This window comes from Lynx rufus, unplaced genomic scaffold, assembly GCF_022079265.1.
Source record: "Lynx rufus isolate CCGP_SWC_20201006 ecotype Redwood Valley unplaced genomic scaffold, mLynRuf1.p SCAF_3, whole genome shotgun sequence".
Classification (NCBI taxonomy): domain Eukaryota; kingdom Metazoa; phylum Chordata; class Mammalia; order Carnivora; family Felidae; genus Lynx; species Lynx rufus.
Window position 1 is genome coordinate 115,652,100 of NW_025814845.1, and position 17,742 is coordinate 115,669,841.

Here is a 17,742-nt window from a genome sequence, read left to right on the forward strand (position 1 = left end):
TAAAGTAAAAAACAAGCAAGGCACAGAGTAATGTATACATGTGTGGCTTGTCTATGTGTGGAATATCTGGAAGGAAACACAAGACACCGGTAACAGGGATGGTCTCTGGGGAGAGGAGCCGCACATGTGAGTGAGGGGACAATGGATGAAAAGGGGCTAATTTTTTTATGTTTATTTATTTTATTTTATTTATTTTTTCTTTTTTTTCAATTTATTCATTTTTTTAATTTACATCCAAGTTGGTTAGCATAGAGTGCAACAATGATTTCAGGAGTAAATTCCTTAATGCCCCTTACCCATTTAGCCCATCCCCCCTCCCTTATTTTATTTATTTTTGAGAGAGAAAGAGAGAGAAAGATCAGGGAAAAGGCAGAGAGAGAGAATCCCAAGCAGGCTGTGCACTGTCAGCACAGAGCCCAACACTGGGCTCGAACTCACAAACCATTAGATTATGACTGGAACCTAAATCAAGAGTCGCCAGATGCTTAAACAACTGAGTTACCCAGGTGCCCCAAGGCTGATTTTTTACTATATCGCCTTTGTAGGGGTCAATAGCAGACCATCCCAAGATGGACCTACTTTCTCCGCAACTGTCTAAAATAATTTATGGAACTTGCTCGAGGAAGAGACCTGTCACCATAGATAACTACAGTAGGTATGAACTAGGTGTATGGTGAATATGGAGGAACCTTGTTTGATCAAAGTCCTCTGTGCCCCATTGTCTCTGAGTGGCCCAGCAAACTTTTGTTTACCAAACATTTCTTTTTCATCTTCCTGAAGATTGTATTTCTTCCCTTTGACGTCCCAGACCTCTACTCCCTTTTCCTTAGTTCAGGATGACCTATATCCTTCATTTTGCTTGACTGTCTCTGGAATTTCCAGGTCTGTGTGGGTTCCTTGTACATACACTATTGTTGCAGGATTTTTTACCTCAGTACCAGGGTTCGTTGTCTTGCCTCTTCGAAGAATGAAGAGGTGGACGCAGAATAAAATGAGCAGCAGGCAAAAGTTTATTAGAGTATAAGGTCAGAAACAATAGTATGAAAGCTCTCTTTGCAGAGAGGGGGCATTCGAAAGTGAATACCCCCCGACTATAGGCAAGAGAATCTGTTTTACAGGGGTTTGGTTGGCTCCCTCCCCCTCCATCCTGTTCCTTCTCAGGTTCTACCCTTATTGGCTAGGTAACTCTAAAGGCCCAGTCATTCCTTGTCAATTGGCTCATTTCTACTGTATGAGGGGTGGTCTATGGCCTTATGTTCCTTGCAGGTCATACATTTTATGGTCTACTGCTTTTTTTTAGTCAGGTCTTTTGTCAAATTCCTGAGGGAAACCTGAGGGGGAGTAGGTGGTGTCTGTTACATTCTCAAGAGGAACTTCACGCCTGAGGGAGTTTGCTCCAGGTCACATGTTCCCAGATGCTCCAGGACCCAGGCTCCTTCCAGTCACGTTTCACCTTCTATGAAGTGTTACCCTTATTCTCATGGTTCATAATGGCTTCCAGACTTCCAGTCATCACACCCACATCCCAGCAAACGTCATGGAGAATTCTCAGAAGTACCATATAACACTTCCTTCTTTGAGAAATAAGCCCACTGATACAATCAACAGAGGGAGGCAGAGACTCATAGCACAGTGAAGCAAGGCTTTAATAAACGTTCTTGCAAGAGCAGGTGTCTGATGGACAGGCACTCTCGTGGCAGTTACAGCAGGCAATTTATCTCCTAGCATGAAGTCCCTCCCCTGATTCCTCATTGGCTGAGTACTACAGAGGTTACAGCCTTACCTGGGAAGCTGCCCGTGCCCATGTAAGGCCAAAAAGACATTCCTTGAGGTGACCCAAAGACTTCAGTTCTTTAGTATATGCTCATGGCAAAGCTCGCAAAAAATAAGCCCACGAAATGGAGAGGAGAAGAAAGAACGAGGAAGTGAAGTATCTAGGGGTTTGGGACTTCATTGGCGGGGGGAGGGGGGTCGTACATATTTCCATAGGATGTAAGCCTATTAACTAGACAGCACAGCTTTTATTTGGTATTTCTGAAAATGAATCATCTCACTTACTTCTCACACTTCCACTCCTTGTTAACCCAAATTTAGTCGTATGGCTACACCTTTTTGCAAAACAGTCTAGAAAATGTAGTCTTTTAACTCGAGGTACCGGGTCCTGCTAAAACTCAGGATGCTGTTGCTCAAAAGGAAGGGGAAAATGAATAGCCATCTTAAGATAGGCATTACTAAAACCATTTTATAGTTGATGAAACTGAAGCTCAGACTGGTTAAATAACTTGCCCAAATTCACGCAGCTGGAATTTCACCTCAGCTCTATCTCCTTTCAAAGCTGGTGGACTTCTCAACACCCACTTCTAGCCCGGCTCACTCTCAGCACAAGAGTTTGGTGCTCAGCAATAGGCCAGGTTCTCTGAAGCCACACAATACACATAGCACATTCATGTAAGACACCTTTTACTCCAGGGTTTAGGAATAAAACAAATTTATTTGAAACAAATATAGATACGTTATGGTGCAGAAGGCCAAATTTGCCCTTATTTTTATGATGAAACAAAAGACTTGGAAGAAATTTTACAATGGGTCAGTCCCTGTGGACTGGCCAAGATTAGCCAAGATTAAGAAGCCCCTCACTGCCCTGCACTGTTTTCACTGTGCTCTCCAGCTTGGTGTTATATGTTGACTCTATTTACTGTTTTCTGAACTTATCAATTGCAGAGTTTACTGTACTATGAACCTGTAGCCTCTATATCCCAATAGTACTCACGTCTTACGTAGTATTGATTTTTATGGGCTGCTGTGAAAAAGAAAACTAAAGACCCCAAATGGTATCACTTGGGCCTGGCCAAGTCACCAAACCAGGGCTTAATACCTAACCTAATTACAGTTTCAACCTCCCCCAGAAATGTAAGTCTTAATTGGGTGAGTCAGGAATTTTCCCATGAGCAAATAAGGTAATCTGTCCCACTGCCCATCTCTAGCCCCCAAAGGAAGATGAGGTCATCTGCATAATAAGACCTCTTGCCCTCCCCATAAGGGAAGTTAGGTGACCTTGCCTGAAACAAGCCTTTCTTTTCTTTTGCTAATAACTTTCTTGCCCCACCGTCCTTCCTATTAAAACCTTCTATTTTGTACAACTCTGGAGCTCTCCTCTACTTGATGGGATGCTGCCCAATTCATTAATCATTTAATAGTGCCAGGAGTGCCTGGGTGGCTCAGTCTGTTAAGCAGTCAGACTCTTGATCTCAGCTCAGGCCTTGATTTCAGGGTCATGAGCTCAAGCCCCACATTAGGCTTCACTCTGGGCATGGAGCCTACTTAAAAAAAAAAAAAAAAAAAAAAAAAAAAAAAGCCAATTAGATCTTCAAAATTAGCTTGATTCAATTTTGTTTTTTAACACTCCAATTGATTTTTTTTTAACTTTGACTTTTAATAGAAATGTTTTGATCCTTTTAAAAGCTGGAAAATGACTGGTGATCCCATTTGGATAGGGGCCCTATGTAACAATATTATTGCTACAAAATATAATTCCCCAGTCATTTCACACAGGTTTAAGAATATCTGCTGAACGCTATCGAGAATAGCCAAAGTATGGAAAGGGCCCAAGTGTCCATCAACAGATGAATGGAGAAAGAAGATGTGGTATATATATACAATGGAGTATTACTCAGCGATCAAAAAGAATGAAATCTTGCCATTTGCAACTACATGGATGGAACTAGAGTGTATTATGCTAAGCGAAATTAGTCATTCAGAAAAAGACAAGTATCATATGACCTCACTCGTGGAATATAAGATACAAAACAGATGGACATAAGGGAAGGGAAGCAAAAATAACATAAAAACCCAGAGGGGAACAAAACATAAGAGACTCTTAAATATAGAAAACAAACTGAGGGTTGCTGGAGGGGTTGTGGGTGGGGGGATGGGCTAAATGGGTAAGGGGTATTAAGGAGGAAACTTGTTGGGATGGGCACTGAGTATTATACATAGGGGATGAACCACTGGATCCGCTCCTAAAATCATTATTGCACTATATGCTAACTAACTTGGATGTAAATTAATAAATAAATAATAAAATAAAATGAAATGAAATGATAAAAAAAGAATATCTGCTGATTTGCAAAGAAGGGACTTGATTCTTTTTTTTTTTAATGTTTTTTTTTTTTTTTTTTGAGAGAGAGCACAGCTGGGGAGGGGCAGAGAGAGATAGGGGGACAGAGGATCTGAAGTGGGCTCTGTGCTGACAGCAGAGAACCCAAGGTGGGGCTGGAACTCACAAACCCTGAGATCATGACCTGAGCCGAAGTCTGATGCTTAATGACTGAGCCACCCAGGCACCCCAGGAAGGGTCTCAATCCTGACAAATAAGGCCTTGTGACCCTGAAGACACACAATTTTAACTCATGATTACATTTACAGCCTAGCAGTTCCCGTGAGAAGTAAAAGAGATGATTCATTTTCAGAAATGCTAAATAAAAGCTGTGCTATCCAGTTAACAGTAGGTTTACAACCTACTGGAAATATGTACAAACCACCCCACCCCCATAATGGAGTCCTAACTTTTCAGACACTTCACTTCCTGGTTCTTCTTCCCCTCTCCATTTCATGAGGTAATTTTCTCGGGCTTTGCAATGAGCATGTGCCAAAGAACAAAGGAAGGACTGAGAGTCTGCATCACCTCAAGGAATGTACATTTTGTTCCATTCAGAATACTTTTTGCCTTACATGGGCATTGGCGACATCCGGGAAAGGCTGTAACTTCTCTAGGAGTCAGCCAATGAGGAACCAGGGGAAGGACCTGCATGCCAGGAGATAAGTTGCCTGCTATAACTGCCTTGGGTGTGCCTGTCCACTGAGACACCCACTTTTGCAAGACAGTTGATTAAAGCTCCCTTCACTGTGCTCCAGTCTCCACATCCCTCCTTTGATGGGGTCAATGGGCTTATTTCTCACAGTTCCTTTGATGCTAAGTTTCCAGACAAAGTTTCCCGCAAATGGATCATTCATGGGTGGAACTTTTAACTGCAGAGCTTCATGTGGCTGATGAGATCCTATTATGGTGTCTGCTTAAATGTTGTGGTTCAGTTTTAAATAAAGCTTTAGTAGAATGCCACCAAGTTTGGTGTTTGTTCCCTACAGTTATTATACAAGCTAATGAAGTTTAAGAAAACAATTTGGAGGACTATCAAATTGGTTCCAGACTTCTGATGGATGGGTACACATATGAGTAGAAAGATTTAGGATATACATTAAAAAAATCTCTTTTTTTAAGACACAGATACAAAACGGCTTACCAAAATATACCAAAGTTTGACTATAATGAGAAAAATGGATTCTAATTTATATGGCCAAGTAACTCAGAGACTTTCTAATGTTAACAAAAATCAGCTTGGTCAGTTTGATGAGTGAACATAAAGCAGGATGATAGGCCACACACACACCCCACCAAGGTGGGATATGTGTGACTTTCCTCAGGCACTTCTGGCTGCCTAAGAACAAAGGAAAAAACAAAACATGGTTAAACTGATAGAGTCTTGATAAGTTTACAAATATCTATTCAATAGCCTATCTCCAATAACTTCCTACCATCTTAATGATAATGCTTTGCTAGGGGGACAAACAACCTTAGTTTGACAATAGCTAGGATTCTAGTAATCTGTAAATCCTCTTTAGCATGCGGAAATCCCTTTAAGAAACTTCCTCTTGACTTTATCTCCCCCAACTCCATAGTATATAACCAGTCACTCTTCAGGACGCCATCGCAGCTCTCTCTGCACGGGTCCTGTTCCCGTGCTTTAATAAAATCACCTTTTATGCACCAAAGATATCTTCCAGAATTCTTTCTTGGCTGTCAACCCAGAACCCCCATCACTCCAAAACGTCATCAAATTTGCCTAAGGCTAACATACAGGTTTCTGAGGTGATTGGTTGGGGAAAAGGGAGAAGAGGGAGCATCTGAAATCTTAGATGTGGGAAATTGCACTTTCTAATACCTTGGTCTCTTGTAAATGATAGTTAAGCCAAACAAAAAGAAAGATTGGAGCCATTGCATTTGCTACACTGGAACACAGAATATTTAGACATTGGGGGAAAAAATGTCTAAGAACATCCTGAAGGTCATACAAGTTCTGTCCTTTAGGATCCAAGACTCTGGCTCTGTGATGCCCCTGTTTCTGACACAGCTTAGAGTGGTTGGGCCTAACTCACCCAACCAGGATTTAGCATAAGGCAGGAAAATCATAAACTTCCCAGTCAGTTTTAGGTGAATAAAAGCAGATCTCAAAAAAGATCTAGGAAAACGTTGGTTATAATTACACCTCTGATGAATGTAAATATTGAATTCCATTGAACTTAAAAAACCGTCTCAAATGCCAAGGTGGTAAAATGTAAAAGGGAAAAAAAAATAGCAAACACATATCTTAGAATTGATGACACATAGCTTGGTAGATGAGGACTGGACCGAGGCACACATTTCCTCAACTGGGAAAGAAGCCAAAGAGAAATGTATGTAAAAACATAACGACGATTGTTTTAGGTTGGCAAAAATATTGTTAGGACAAGACTCAGAACTGGGTACGTGCTCAGAAGAAACTGTAGGCCAAAGTAATTAGGAGCTCTGAGTGGGAGGACTATTACTATACATGAGTCCATTACAAAGAAGATCTGTGTCAATATCTAGGCCCCATGAAGTCATTAGTTTGTACTGAAATAGTCACACTTCCTTCCAAGCCTACTGCGTTAGTCTTAGATATCCATGGAGAAACTTTCCAATTGGTTTCTTATTCCCCCAAAAACACCTCCAAGGAAGTTGAACCCACATGGTTACTAAACCAATTTATATGTTACAGGGTTTTTGTTGTTGTTGTTGTTGTTGTTGTTGTTGTTGTTGTTTATTGTTATAGGTTTCACTGATGGACCCTGGGGATTTAAATAAATTTTGGTTGCCACAGTAGCCTTGGGATTCTATCAGCTAGGGACTGATAACTCTAGTCAAAAGGATTCTATCCTGTTTATATTCATAAGTACAGTGTAATATTTTCTCTATATTATGAATGATTGGCTTTGGGCTATTGGTTTTAACATTCTAAATTTCTAATCTTGTCAACTGTCTGTATAACTGAGACAGTTTATATTTTCTTTGCTATCAATAAAGAGGAGTTCTGCTTAATAATAGAATCATGCAACCTGAAGCCTAAAAGATAGAATGTTCTTGATTGTCTAGCAGTCTGCATTGTCCAAACCTGGTTTGTTGGGCACATATTGTTGAGATGGAGGAACAGATGTCTGTGGCAGAAAGCCCAAGATGGCATCCCAACTCTCTTTGCTTTATTACACAAGGTGGAATCTCTGGTCCAATTTCTAGATAGAAAAAACTATCCAGAAAAGAATGCTGACTGGGTAGTGTGAGACCTGGAAAGTTAGAGATGTTTAGACACTATAGAGAAAGTAACAGAATAAAACTGCAGGCTATTCAACAGAGTATAATATAATTGGAAACAGTATGGTAGGAAATTGGTCTGCCTACCATGGTGCAGAAAATAGAGTACATAGGGAACTTACAGTTTAAAAACAGGTCCACACAGGGATGCCTGGGTGGCTCAGTCAGTTAACTGTCTGACTCTTGGTTTCAGCTCAGGTCATGAACTCATGGTTCGTGAGTTTGAGCCACCTGCCCCCTCCCCATCAGGCTCTGTGCTGACAGTGTGGAGCCTGCTTGGGATTCCCTCTCTCTCCCTCTCTCTGCCCCTCCCCTACTTGTGCTATCTTTGTGTCTCTCAAAATAAATAAACTTAAATAAATAAATAAATAAATAAATAAATAAATAAATAAATACAGGTACACACAAAAACAAACAGTGACATCAATCAATCAGAAAGTATACCATGAGGGGTGCCTGGCTGGCTCAGTCAGTAGAGGATGGGATTCTTAATCTCAGGGTCATGAGTTTAAGCCCCATGTTGGGCATGGAGACTACTTTTAAAAAGGAAGGAAGGGGGGCGCCTGGGTGGCGCAGTCGGTTGAGCGTCCGACTTCAGCCAGGTCACGATCTCGCGGTCCGCGAGTTCGAGCCCCGCGTCGGGCTCTGGGCTGATGGCTCAGAGCCTGGAGCCTGTTTCCGATTCTGTGTCTCCCTCTCTCTCTGCCCCTCCCCCATTCATGCTCTGTCTCTCTCTGTCCCAAAAATAAATAAAACGTTGAAAAAAAAATTTTTTTTTAAAAAATAAATAAAAAGGAAGGAAGGAAGGAAGGAAGGAAGGAAGATAATGTAATGCTATGAGGAAGTTCCCAAAAGGATTAATATTGGTGAATACCTGGGGCACCTGGGTGGCTCAGTCAGTTGAGCAACCGACTTTGGCTGGGGTCAGGATCTCACGGTTTGTGAGGTTGAGCCCTGATTCCGGCTTTGTGCTGACAGCTCAGAGCCTGGAGCCTGCTTCTGATTCTGTGTCACCCTCTCTCTCTTCCCCTCCCCCACTCATGCTCTGTCTCTGTCTCAGAAATAAATAAACATTAAATATATATATAGTTGAATACCTACTATGTGCTAGACTTCATTGCTAGAATTTTGATTATCTCATCTAACCCTAACATTAACTGTAGAATAGGTACTGCAGCTCTCATTATTCAGATGAAGAAAATAGTTTCATGAAATTATATAACTTTCTGAATGTCACTCAGTTTCTCAGTGGTAAAACTGGGATTCAAATCCAGACCCGACTGATTGCAAAGTTATTGTTGTTTCCACAAAACCAAATAGTCCTTGTACTCTAAAAACCACAAAATATTGTTGAAAGAAATTAAAGAATACCTATATAAGTGGAAAGATATCGATGTTCATGGATCAGAAGATTTAATATTGTTAAAATGCCAATCCTACCCAAATTGATCTACAGATTCACACATTTCCTCTCAAGATCCCAGCTGGCTTTTTTGCAGAAATTGTTAAGTTGATCCTAAAATTCAAAAAGAGAGTCAAGGAATCAACAATAGCCAATATGATCTTGAAAAAGAACAAAGTTGAGGAACTCACATACTTTCTAATTTCAAAACTTACCACAAAGCTTCAGTAATCACTCAGTCTGGCACTGGAAAAGGACTGAATTCCACAAATTAATGGAATAGAACTGAAAGTCCAGAAATAAACCCTAACTAACGTTTGTGGTCAAATGTTTTCGAGAAGAGTGCTGAGACGATTCAAACCTGGACCCTTACCTAACACCATATACAAAAATGAACTCAAAATGGATCATGGAGGGGCACCTGGCTGACTTATTTGGAAGAGCGTGTGACTCTTGATCTTAGGGTTGTGAGTTCCAGTCCCATCCAAGTTGGGGGTAGAGATTACTAAAAGAAAAAAAACAAACAAAAAACAAAAAAAGATCATAGATCCAAGTGTAAAAACTAAAATTACAAAGGTCTTAGAAAAAAGTACAGGGGGGTGCCTGGATGGCTCAGTCAGTTACGTGTCTGACTCTTGATTTCAGCTCAGGTCGTGATCTCACACTCTGTGGGTTCAAGCCCCACATTAGGTTCTGTGCTACCAGCACCCAGCCTGCTTTGGATTCTCTCTCTCTCTCTCTCTCTCTGCTCCTCCCTTGTTCATTCTCTCTCTCTCTCTCAGAATAAATAAATAAATACTGTTTTAAAAAAGGAAAAAAGTGTAGAGGTAAATCTCTGTGACTTTGGGTTAGGCAATGGTTTCTTAGACACAAAACCAGTAGCACAAGTGATAAAAATATACTTTTGACTTCATCAGAATTTAAAAGTTTTGTGCTTTAAATAATACCATCAAGACAACCCACAGAATAGGAAAAAATTTATGAAAATTATATATCTGATAAAGGCCTTCCATCTAGAATACAAGAATAATTCTTATAACTCAATAATAAAAAGAAATCATCCACTTTTCTTAAGTGGGCACATAATCTTAATAAACATTTCCCCCAACATCATTACTAATTAAGGAAATGCAAATCAAAAACACAATAAAATATCAATTCACACCCACTGTAGATGGCTGTAAGCAAATAGAAAATAACAAGTGCTTGCTAAGGAGGGGGAAAATGGAAACTCTCCTACCTTGTTGGTGGGAATGTAAAATGGTGCAGCTGCTTCGAAAACCAGTCCAACAGTCCCTCAAAAGGCTAAATATAGAGTTACCATATGGCTCAGCCATTCTACTCTTATGTTATATATCCAAGAGAAAGGAAAACATATGTCCACACAAAAACTTGTACACAAATGTTCAAACAGCATTTTTCACAATAGCCCAAACGTGAATACCCCAACTGACGAATGGTAAACGACATACAGTGTGACCTTAGAATATTTTTCGGCCAGGACAAGGAATGAGGTAGTGATCCATGCTATAACACCGATGAATCTTGAAAACATTATGCCCAATGAAAGAAGCCAGCCACAAAAGACCACGAACTGCACGGCTCCACTTATAAGAAACCTCCGTGATTGGAAGATCTGCAGAGACAGAAAGCAGATTCATGGTCACCCAGGGATGGGAAGTTTGCAGAGAAATGGAGAGTGACTGCTAGTATCTATGGGATTTCTTTTTAGGGTTATCAAAATATTTTACAATTGATTGCTGTGATGGTTACACAATCTTACAAGTGTATTGAAAACCATTGTACAGTAGGGGCGCCTGAGGGGCTCAGTCGGTTAAGCATCAGACTCTTGATCTCAGCTCAGGAAATTATCTCCCAGTTCATCACTTCAAGCCCCACATTGGGCCCTGCGCTGATGGTGCAAAGCCTGCTTGGGATTCTGTATCTCCTTTGCTCAGACCCTCCCCCACTTATACGCTCTCTCTCTTCTCTCTCTCTCTCTCTCTCTCTCTCTCTCTCTCTCTCTCTCTCTCACACACACACACAGTAAATAAACTTTTAAAAAAGTAAAAACTTAAAAAACTTAAAAAAATTTTTAAATAGGTGAACTATATGGTATTTATCTCAATAAAGCTGTTAAAAAAAAAACCTATATAGTCTCTTTGTTTATATTTTCTTTCTTTTTTTTTTAAGAGAGAGGAGGGTGCAAGTGAGCAAGGGGCACAGAGAAAGAGAGAGAGAAGCAGGGCTCGAGCTCACGAACCGTGAAATCCTGACCAGAGCAGAAGTCAGATGCTTAACAATGCCCCTCTTTGTTTATATTTTCAAGCAGATGTTGTCCAAATAGCCAGTTGACAACTAGTCACTCTGTTTCTCCTTACCATCAGCATTCTCAGAGAGCTTGTCTTTTCTTTTCTTTTTTAAATAACAGCCAGTACTGGGGATTTGAATCACAAGGCTCTGGTTGGATTGTAGAGGTTTGATTTCTTAGAAAATCTGTAAACCTAACTCCCAATCCCTGTTTAGCTATTAACATCTTAAACCTATGGATCTCTGTCTTCTCGTTATGAATAAAAAAGATTGTGCGGATGATCTCTGAAAGTTCTTCCTGTGACACTAAAAGAGCTTGGACTCCATCAGTGGAACTGCTGTTTCGTTTTGTTTTTTTCTCCTCAGCACCAAATAGTCAAAATCTGGTATGATTTCAATTTACTTAGATGATCAGCAGGGCCAATTATGAAAAACCTCTGGCAGATTTTTGTATATACAGAAAAGCAAATATGCATAACAATGTGAGTTTAACATTTGTGGAGGTCAGTTACCCAGTACTCACACTAGAACAGTAAATCAAGTCTCCAGTAGCTGTGTTCACTTCTTATTTTTACCTACTTTGTAAATAATCAATCAAGGGGCTCCTGGGTGGCTCAGTCAGTTAAGCGTCTGGTTCTTGGTTTCAGCTCAGGTCACTATCTCACCGTTCATGAGTTCAAGCCCTACATCAGGCTCCATGCTGATAGTGGGGAGTCTGCTTGGGATTCTCTCTCTCCCTTTCTCTCTGTCCCTCCCCAGCTCGTGCTCTCTGTCTCTCAAAATAAATCAGTAAACTTCAAAAAAAATTTTTCATAAAAAATAGATGACCAATCAAGAAAATTAGAAAAATGTATCCACGTAGGAGGAGGAGGAGCCCAACCTTCAAAGATAATCACTCTTAATATTTCAGTGTGTTTTCTTCCAATAATTTTGCACTGCAGTTTTTTTTCATTAACACTATATTATAAGCGTTTCTCCACATCATTAAGTTGTTTTTATAAACATCACTTAATGCCAATGGAGGTATCATAGTATGTTTAACCATTACCCTATCACTGGGCAGACAGACAGGTTCCAGTTTTCCCCTATCTGAAGTAAATGGGAAAAAGATTAATATCTTTATACAGAAAGCTTTTTGGTATTTAGGATCATTTCTTTGGATCGATTCTGATTCCTAAGAATTAAAATGAATGAATCAAAGGATGTGACCGTTTCATAGCTTTTTTCAAGAAGTTGTACCAATTTGGGGCACCTGGGTGGCTCAGTGGGTTAAGCATCCAACTTCAGCTCAGGTCATGATCCCGCAGTTCGTGAGTTCGAGCCCCACATAGGGCTCTGAGCTTTCAGCCCAGAGCCTGGAGCCTGCTTTGGATTCTGTGTCTCCCTCTCTCTCTGCCCCTCCTCTGCTCATGCTCTGTCGCTCAAAAAAAATGAATAAATGTTTTAAAAAAAATTTTTTAAAGAAGTTGTACCAATGTATGTTTATAATGAGAAGTGGTATAATTATTTTGATTCTTATATGGAGACCCACAAAATGGAGGTTACCTAGGGCCCCAGTCCAAGTCACAAATCTAAACTGAAGTCAGATCAGAAGCACCTGTCAAGAAAACCCAAAATACACATCAATCATAATCATCCGAATCAGCCATAGCTACTTTACCTTACCCTAGAAAATAGGACCTGCTAGCCTTTTTTTTTTTTTTTTTTTCCTTTAAGCTTATTTATTTTGAGAGAGAGAGACGGAGAAAGTGTGAGTTGGGGAGGGGCAGAGAGAGAGGGCTAGAGACAGAGAATCCCAGGCAGGCTCCTCACTATCAGTGTAGAGGAACCATGAGATCATGACCTGAGCCAAAGTGGAAGCTTAACCAACTGAGCCGCCCAGGTATGCCAGGACCTGCTAACCTTTTAAGGAGATCCCTGACCTCCTAGCTAATCATGCCCTGTTTCTGGGTTGCTTTTTCTAAGGCTCTGTGAAACTTGCTCCTGCCCCCAAATTCCTCAGGCAGAGCACTCCCCAGCTTGTGAGGCACTGTACTTCCCTGGACATACACAGATTGTTTTTCCTTGAATAAAGAACATCAACTGGTTACTAAATTGTTGCAGTTTTGGGGCACCCGAATGGCTCAGTCAGTTAAGAGTCTGACTCTTGGATTTGGCTCAGGTCATGATCTCGAGGTTCATGGGTTCAAGCCCGGCAATGGGCTCCATGCTGATAGTGTGGGGACTGCTTGGGATTCTGTCTCTCGCTCCCTCTTCCTGTGCCCTTCCCCTGCTCACTCACTCTCAAAGTAAATAATTTTTTTTTAAGTCTCTTAAAAAAATCAGTTGTTGTAGTTTTGTCACTTGACAGAGATAGTTAAGGTAGATTTAGTGTATTTAAGACCTAACATTTCGGGGCGCCTGGGTGGCGCAGTCGGTTAAGCGTCTGACTTCAGCCAGGTCATGATCTCGCGGTCCGTGGGTTCAAGCCCCGCATCAGGCTCTGGGCTGATGGCTCGGAGCCTGGAGCCTGTTTCCGATTCTATGTCTCCCTCTGTCTCTGCCCCTCCCCCGTTCATGCTCTGTCTCTCTCTGTCCCAAAAATAAATAAACGTTGAAAAAAAATTTAAAGAAAAAAAAGACCTAACATTTCTAAGTTGAGTCTTCATCATTGAAATACAGTATTTACTTATTTATTGTTCATTGTCCATATACCCCTGCTAGAATATAAGCTCCACAAGGGCAGGAGTCTTGGTTTACTGATATATCTCAAGCATCTAAAACAGTGCCTGATATATGGAAGACATTTAAGTATTTGTTTCAAGAACAAATGAAATAGGGAAAAGTTTTATTTTCAATCTTTTTGTAATGTTTTATTTATTTCTGAGAGAGAGAAACAGAATGAGCGGGGGAGGGGCAGAGAGAGAGGGACACAGAATCCAAAACAGGCTCCATAGAGACCAACGTAGGACTCGAACTCGTGAACCTCGAGATAATGACCTGAGCTGAAGCCAGACACTTCACCGACTGAGCCACCCAGGCGTCCCTATTTTTAATCTTATTATCAGTTCCAACACTGAAGTGACAAGATTCAGTAGCAGGTTTTAACAACACTGGCAAGTGGATATATTCCTATATTTATCCCATTCTCTGGTATTATTTATCATGGCACAATTTAAGCTTTAACCGTTTATCACATGCTTACTTCAAATATAAAAGTTGCATTCCTCAGTTCTCATATGCAGCAGAAACTGCTAGTTGCCAATCTAATTTCAGGTTCTCTTGCTTTTTGAAGGCAATGTGCTCATCCAGAAGACTACATTTTTTTTTTTAATGTTTATTTATTTTGACAAAGAGAAAGAGAGAGAGAGTGCCAGAGCACAAGTGGGGGAGGAGCAGACAGGAGATGCAGGGCTTGAACTTACCAACCATGAGATTGTGACCTGAGCCGAGATCAAGAGTCGGACACTTAACCAACGAGGCCACCCAGGTGCCCCTAGAAGACCACATTTCTAATCTCCCGGCAGACAGGTGTGGTCAGATGACTAGGAAGATATACATGGAAACTGTTGGAAGTACTTTTAGGAAAGCTCTTTGAAATGGGAACAAATAGCTGGCATGGTTGTTTTCCTTCTGCCTCCTGCCTCCAATGTGAACATGATGGTTCCAACAGCCCTGTCTTGTACAATGAGGTAAACTGAAGGATGGAAACTCTGTTCAGAGGATGATAGAGCAGAAAGACAGAAGGAATCAGAATCTCTGGTGATGTGGAGATGTAAAAGAGATTTCAAAATAGAACAAGCAAGCCTAGCTAAGAGTTTTGTTTAAATGGGGTCAGGGGGCCATGAGGGAGGAGGAATTTATGCAGGTCCTCATCAAAGAAACCTTGAACTTTTTGCCAGCAACAGACACTCAGCCTGGATTTAACTCCGTCCTCGCCAGGATACCTGAATCAGTCATATTTTTCACTTCCAAAGGAGCCAACGCCATTCAAGGACAAGTTTCATTCTTTTCTTTCTTTCCTTCTTTCTTTCTTTCTTTCTTTCTTTGTTTCCTTCTTTCTGTCTGTCTTCTTTCTTTCTTTCTTCTTTCTTTCTTTCCTTCTTTCTTTCTCTCTTTCTGTCTTTCTGTCTTTCTTCTTTCTTTCTTTCCTTCTTTCTTTGTTTCCTTCTTTCTGTCTTTCTGTCTTTCTGTCCTCTTTCTTTCTTTCTTCTTTCTTTCTTTCCTTTCTTTCTCTTTTTCTTTCTTTCTTTCGACATGAACTTTTTATTTTTATTTATTATTTATTTTAATGTATTTATCGTTTAATTTACATCCTAGTGGGGCGCCTGGGTGGCTCAGTCGGTTAAGCGTCCGACTTCAGCCAGGTCACGATCTTGCGGTCCGTGAGTTCGAGCCCCGCGTCAGGCTCTGGGCTGATGGCTCAGAGCCTGGAGCCTGTTTCCGATTCTGTGTCTCCCTCTCTCTCTGCCCCTCCCCCATTCATGCTCTGTCTCTCTCTGTCCCAAAAATAAATAAACGTTGAAAAAAAAAATAATTTACATCCTAGTTAGCGTATGGTGCAACAATGATTTCAGGAGTAGATTCCTTAAGCCCTTTACCCATTTAGCCCATCCCCCCTCCCACCACCCCTCCAGCAACCCTCTGTTCGTTCTCTATATTTAAGAGTCTTATGGTTTGTCCCCTTCCCTGTTTTTATATATTTTTTTGCTTCCTTCCCTTATGTTCATCTGTTTTGTATCTTAACGTCCTCATATGAGTGAAGTCATATGATATTTGTCTTTCTCTGACTGATTAATTTCACTTAGCATAATACCCTCCAGTTTCCAGGACAAGCTTCAATCCCTCTTTTGCATATTAACCCAACCATACCAGGTAACTTAGTTTCAATCCCCGTTTTGCACAGAGTTCCTAAATGAGAACTGTATTCATGACCTTTTTTCTTCGTAACTCTGCCCTTTCTTTGTCTTCCTCAGAACACAAGTCACCTGACTCTGTGTCTCTTGAATTGCAATTTTAATTGCCCAAATAAATACCCGTTTGCTTATATTGTCAGTGAATTCTTTCTTGGTCAACATAGACCACACCAACCCTGGACTGCCTTCTTAAATGCTATTTTACATAAGAAAAAAAGAAAGCACTATCTTGTTTTAATCTAGTTATTTCAGGTTTCTTATCAGCTAAACACAATTTCTAACTGATAAACCACATATACTGATTGTCATCTTCCTAAAGCTTTGAAGATTTTTCTTTTTTTGTTTGTTTGTTTGTTTGTTTGTTTTGAAAGGTTTATTTATGTTTGAGACCGAGACAGCAGGGGAGGGGCAGAGGGAAGGGGACAGAGGATCCGATTCAGGCTCCGAAGCAGTAAGCCTGATGGGGGGGCTTGAACTCACGAGCAAACTGTGAGATCATGGTCTGAGCCGAAGTCAGACCCTCAACCAACTGAGCCACCCAGGGGTCCCTGAGGATTTCAGTAATACTATAAGTGCTCTTTAAAAACAATGAGACATCGAGTGTCTTCCCGAGTCACCTGCTTTGGAGGTCTGTCCTCACCTTGGCTCAAAATGGACCCCAACTGCTCCTGTTCCACCGGGGACTCCTCCACCTGTGCCGGCTCCTGTACATGTAAAGTGTGCAAACACACCCCCTACGGGGACAGCTGCTGCTCCTGCTGCCCCGTGGGCTGTGTCAAGTGTGCCCAGGGCTGCATCCGCAAGGAGACACCTGATGGTGCTGCTGCTGTGCCTGATGTGGGGGAGAGCCTGTTCCAGATGGAGAGAGAGCAACAGGTACGCACCTGCAGTTTCATTTCTATTTTATTTTTGTAAGAGCAAAGTTTTATCTTAAGTTTATTTATTTATTTTTGAGGGAGTGGGAAGGGCAGAGGGAGAAGGAGAGTGAATCCCAAGCAGGTTCCACACCGTCAGCATGGAGCCCAGCGCGGGGTTCAAACCCACAAACCGTGAGATCATGACCTGAACCGAAGCAAAGAGATGGACCCTTAACAGACTGAGCCACCCAGGCGCCTTTACACCTGCAGTTTTAAAACACATTTTTCATATTACCCTGTCTGCTACACTCCTGTTTCTATGAAATACAGGAATTATATAAAAGTTGGCGACTTTAAAAAAAAAAAGTGAGAAATCTTTTGCTTTATGTGCTTCTCTTTTAAAGAATAAAATATGGGCTTTTTATTCTGAGCTGATTGCCATGTTTTAATTTTAATCCTGAAAAAGAACATTTGGTCCATTGACAGGAAGCGGGGAATAATAATTTCATATGGCATCATTGGACCAGACCTTCCACGAGAAAGACCATGAAATACCTTTGGATGATGTTATAAATGCAGGAATAAAGAGGGAATCTTGAGAGTTCCTCGAGCCCGTGCAGAAAAGGAGATTAAAATTTAACTTCTGGTCATGGACAACTACAAGAGTTTGGAGTGTTCATTACTGCATCAAAAAAAACAAGGTTTTTGAAATTTGCTTTTAAACTTGTACCCGTGTCTGTCCTCCAAGAAGCACATGCCGAGAGGTAATTAACTGCGAAACTGAAACCAGCCACTCCCACATCTGCATTAACCTGATTTACTATTCCATTGTCT

At 41.0% G+C, this 17,742-nt stretch overlaps 1 pseudogene; it reads left to right on the plus strand.

Annotated features, from left to right (window-relative positions):
* Window positions 1-16,689: 16,689 nt before the first annotated feature.
* LOC124521278 (metallothionein-2-like) lies at window positions 16,690-16,887 on the plus strand (annotated as a pseudogene).
* Window positions 16,888-17,742: the final 855 nt, after the last annotated feature.